The sequence below is a fragment of the Ursus maritimus genome, unplaced genomic scaffold (assembly GCF_017311325.1).
Source record: "Ursus maritimus isolate PB19 unplaced genomic scaffold, ASM1731132v1 scaffold_15, whole genome shotgun sequence".
Classification (NCBI taxonomy): Eukaryota; Metazoa; Chordata; class Mammalia; order Carnivora; family Ursidae; genus Ursus; species Ursus maritimus.
This window is the reverse complement of record NW_024423897.1, coordinates 14,513,935-14,519,368: the sequence shown is the minus strand read 5'-3', so window position 1 is coordinate 14,519,368 and position 5,434 is coordinate 14,513,935.

The following is a 5,434-nucleotide window of genomic DNA, read 5'->3' as shown; positions in this document are numbered from 1 at the left end:
AAAAGCTGTGACAGTATCTGCCACTGGAAGAAGAGCTCAGTGAATGGTCACTACAATGAAGAGGGTGAAATAGTTCCCTTCCAGAACACAGACTCGCCAAAAATGGGCTGGGGGTGAGGGGTAAGGTGACAGGCAGGCCAAACCACCCAGGGCCCACGAGTCAGCTTGAGAGCTGCAGCAGCCCTGCCCAGGTCCCCAGCCAGGCCACCGAATGTGACCTGAATTGGTGGTATGCCGGAGTGGGCATCAGCTGGAGTCTGACTGGCCTAGTCTGAACCCTGTCGCTACACCTGTGTGGCCTTAGTCACTCTACCTTTCTGGCTTCTGTTTCCATGTCTGGAAAATTAGAACAATAGCAGCCCTTTCAGAGAAGTTGTGAGGACTAGATGAGAAAGAGGAAAAAAAACAAAACACAAACAAACAAACCAAAAACCACTAATATTACTGTTATGCTTACTCTATCCAGGCATTGTTCTAAACACATTACAAACTATGGTCGCATGAACCTTGACAATAAGCCGAGGCAGTAGGTACTATTACTATTCTCACTTTACACATGAAGGAGCTGAGGCATGGAGAGGTCAGGGACTTGCCCAGGGTCTCACAACTAGTACGTGGTAGATCTGGGATTTGAACCCAGGCGTTCCGGCCAACCTGCATCCACGTGCTTACCCATCCACCAGTAGTGGTCCAGGCAGAAAATCAAAACCCAGGGCAGAGAGCTCAAGAGAAGGAGTTAATACAAGCTGGTAGCTAGAGAGGCTAGCAGAGATGGAAACCAAGGACGGGGGGCCACCTAGAGAGTAACAACCGTGGGAAACCACTATTTGCCCAGGGCTGAGTAGGTGTCGCTGCAGCCCAAGAACCATGTCCCCCCCCCGCCCCCCCAGGGGAGCTAGGACCCTGAAGGAAGGGTCTGTCCTGTGGAGTCACTGCCAGAGACCGCAGAAGTGCTGGTGCTGGGGATACATCCTGACATCTGCCTGGACTTCCCATTGGCCAAACCTAATAGGAAACCAGTGGGCAGGGCAGTCTGGGAAATGTAGTTGAGCCCTAGATGCTGAGCCCAGCAGGGGAAGGGCAGGGAACCACGCTGTACCACCTCCTCATCAAAATGCAGGTCACATAAGGACAACTGTGCCATAAACGGAAATGGAAGACACCCGCTGTGGGAGCAAGAATTTAGGTCCCTGATTCCTGATTCAGTGCTGCGGCGAGCACGGGAGTAGAACCCAGCAGCTGTGAGCATCCTGACACTGAAAAGCAAGGGAAGGAGCAACTGGTGCTCCTGATGATACCTCCTCCTCTTGGCCTTTGCACATCTGGAAGCTTCTACAGACAGCTCTGCTCAGCTGGGCACAAGACCTGCCGCAGGGAGCAAGCTCTCATTGTCTTTAAAGGGAGAACAGTCTGAATGTCCTCAGCAACTACTTTAGGGTCTGAGACAAACAGACACAAATGCTGCTGAAAATCAGGAGGCAAACAAGTGGGTGAGGTGCCTCCCAGCTCCCCACGTCCTCCTTTCGCAAAGGCCATCCTCGCTGTCCCTGCAGTCTTCTCGTTCCCCTCCCCACTGCAGGCCCCTGCAACCCCTCAGTGAGTAGCTAGGGAGCACCTTCAAGGGCAGCAGGAAGGATCCCACAGGTGACAGCATGAGCAAGGCCAGAGCACAAGAGAAGATGTGGAGTCTGAGCCTGTCCTGCTGGGATGTAGGAGACGTGGTCACAGGAACCCTGCCCTTCGACCTCGAATTCTGCCTCTAGGACTTTATCACACAGATAATCTTACACAAGTGCATAAAGACTTCTGGACGAGGTTCCTCACTGTAGTGTGGATTATGGTTATCAGAAGACCGGGAGAAAAAGCAAGTGGCCAATTTGATTAAACAAATTATGGTGCATTTGAACAATGGGATGCTCTGTGCTCTTACAAGGAATGAGACCCGGCTCAAATAGGCTGATCTTCAAGATAAACAGTTCGGTGAAAAATGCAAGGCACAGAACCGTGTGCCTAGTATGCTCACATTTCAGGTGCGGGAGCGGTGTTTTTATGTATATTTACACAAGCTTCTATTGCTATCCAAATCTCTTTGGTTTCTGAATTCAGATACTGAGGGTTCAGATAGCAGGGGATGCCATATTATTGGAATCTTTGACTCCTGTATTTCATTTCAGATAGCAAATAGCAAGAGTTTGACGGCAAATAGCTTACCCGAGAGGCTATCTGAATCCATTTGGTTCCTGAGTTAGAATAGTGTTTGGATAACCAGAGTGAATACTATGGATATCTGTATAGGTATAACTCTCATGTCCACGTATGTATGGCCTCCCCCTGGGAAGATACACAGGAAGTGGATTAGTGGTTGCTACTAGGGAGGGTAATTCTGCCCTGGGGAGATGGGTGGAAGGGAGACTTTTTCAGTTTTCATACACATTGTGATGGTTTTAAAAGATGGCCCCAACATTCTTTGAGAGGTGGGGTCTGTGTCCCCTCCTGTTCAATCTCAGTGGGTTTATATCTGCTGAGACCAATAAAGAATGGTGCAAGGGCCACGTCGTGACATCAAAGGTCAGGCAGCTACATCTGGTCCTCCTTGATTGCTTCCCCTGGGACACTTTCAGCCCCCAGCTACCCATGTTGGGAGAAGCCCAAGCCACAGGGAGAGGCCCCCCATGTGGGCACTGTGGTCCACAGCCCCATCTGAGCTCCAGATGAAAGCTAATATCAAATGCCAGCTATGTGAGAAGCCATCTGAGATGTTCAGCTCCCGTCGAGCCTTCAAATGACTGCACCCCTGGCCACTGTGTGACCACGATGCCGCCGTGCCTGAGACTGCAGGTGAAAACCACCTGTCTGAACGAAGTCACACACGTGGCTGCAAAAGACACTAGTACAATGTTGTTTTCAGCCACTAAGTGTGGGGGAGGTGATATTAACTGTAGTGGGTATCTATTACCATGCATATTGCTATTCAAAATTAGGAGTCTCTTCCTTGTAAACATACAAAGGAAGTGCTAAATGTTTACTCCTCACAGGGAACTGCCATTGTCTCCATGGCCAGACGAGAAAACTAAAGTGCCCATAGGTTCTTGGGTTACTTGTTCAAAATGACACAGCTCATAAGAGGCAGCTTGGGACAGGAGACCAGGGGACCCAGCAGCCCCAGGGTGTTCACTCTGGAGACCCTGCTCCCATCCCCTGCCCATGGTGGGCCTCACTTTCCTCAGGGAGGGGTTTGGAATAGGGGAGGAGTGGAAAAACCCAAGTCCACTCCACGCCTGCGAGGTAACACACAGGGCCGAGCAGCATGGTGGGCTCTTTGGGAAGCTGCCTCTCTTCAGCTCTGGGAAAGCCAGCCCAGAGTTGCCAGATCTTTAAATTTTTTAAGGGGAATTAAAAATCAGATTTTTATGTGCAACCTATTCCTGTTTCAATGTTGGCAACTAAGTCTTTCTTTTTTTTAAGCTGTGCAGACTGAAAAGCAAAACAAAAACAAAAGCCTGCCGATTTGCCTCTCTGGACTTGAAGATCTCTGAGGAATTTTCAGTTCAGACATCTTGACTTTCAGCAGAACCTCTCTGGGGAGAAAGTGCAAATCCCAATCGCCAGCAGCTCCCATCTGAGAAAGGAGAGGGAGTGGTGAAGCTGCAGATGCCCCAGCCTCTCCCGCCACTCCCCTCCCCACGGGGTTGAGGAAGCAGGGGGTGCTGGGAAGCTGAGCCACAGGGCTCCGCCAAGCACTGTGGGAGGGCAGCTGAGCCTGCTTGAATCCTCCCCATAAACTGCCCGCCCTCCCAGAGCTGTCAGTCTGCTCCCTGGGCACCAGGGGAGACTGAATTTCAGTTGCAATGGGAAACCACACCAGCCTTTTCCCCACCTCTTCTGCTCACCTCACTGCTTTTCTAATGGGAACCCTGCCCCAGCCTCCTCTCCCAATCGACCCTCCTTAGCAGAGCCAGGGATTGATCCAGACCTTGGCTGTCTCTCTGGGCCTCCTACCCCCTTCCCCCCACCCCAGTGCCTTCTATTCCCTCCTGAGCCTGAGGCCCATTCCGTGTTCAGCTGACTTGTCTTCCTCAGATACAGCCTGACAGAGCACGGCAGCGTGATTGATGAGCTCGGAAGCTCTGGCTGGCAGGCGGGTGGGCAGCCAGGCAGAGACATGGCTCTCACAAGATAGCAGAGCTGCCCTGTAAGGTGGGGGTAGGGGAGGAGCCCACAGCTACCAGGATGCTACCCAGGGTCCCCCATCGCCCAGGCTGACATGGCAGCCACGCTAGGCAGAGCAGAGAACCACGAGGGCCACTGGATACAGTACATGGCACACCACGATCCCTCAGTCATTGAGAATGCTCTCTTCTTTCCCTGCTTCAAGGGACCCAAGGAGTTAAAGATGGTAAGCTTCTGGAAGGGGAGCATGTCTGTCATTCAAGCATGCCACTCCATCCAGGTGTTTATCATTTGCCCATTCATTCATTCATTCGTTCGTTCGTTCATTCTTACAACATGACGGTTTGCTATGGGGATCAACACATCCTTGTCATTGCTAGTGTGGTCTTGAGGGGCAGGCTGGTTTGAAGCCAGGCTCCATGATGTCCTCGCTATGTGACCTTGGGAAGGTCACTTCACCTCTCCAAGCTGCCGTTCCTCTCTCAGGGTTGCCACTTCAAGATTCAGTCAGATCCTACATGCAAAGTGCTTAGAACAGAGCCTGGCATACAGAAGAGTTAAATAAATTCTTTCTTTCACTCAACACCCAAAAACTGGAGGCCTCTGATGAGCCAGGTTCTCGGGCTTCAGCTGTGAGTGAGGCAGATGAGTTTCCTGCTCTTACACTGTTTACCTTTGAGAGCGAGAAGACTGACAATAAACAAATAACTGAACCAACGAGCAAGGAGGGAACAGCACAGGTAAAGATCCTGTGGCAGGAATGAACCTTGGAATATGCAAGCAATAGGGGAGAGAGAGGAGCGAGCGGTGTGGCTAAAAAGCAAAGGGGAGAGTGTAGGACAGGAGCTGGACCCAGACAAGGCCAGATCAGCAAGGACTTGGAGGCTGGGATAAAGATTTTATTTTAAGCACAGTGGGAAGTGACTGTGCTTTTGTTTTTGTTTTGCTTTTCAATCTGCACAGTTAAAAAAAAAAATGACTTGCCAAGATTCTAAACAGGGGAGTGGTATGACGGGGAGGTAGAAGAGAGCACAGCAGAGCAGCTCGCGTGGTGGCTTGGGCCGGGGCGGTGGCCAGGGCATATCGGGGTGGTGCGAGAAGAAGGGACAGGTCTTCTCCTGGATACCCAGGAAGAGAGAAATCGGAATCAAGGTGCCCGCGATGATTCCTGGGTATTTTGTTTGAGCTGCTGCTGTTTGAATGGTGGAGCCGTTAACTGAAATGGGGCCAAGTGGAGAGACACTGTTTGGCAGCTCTATGGATG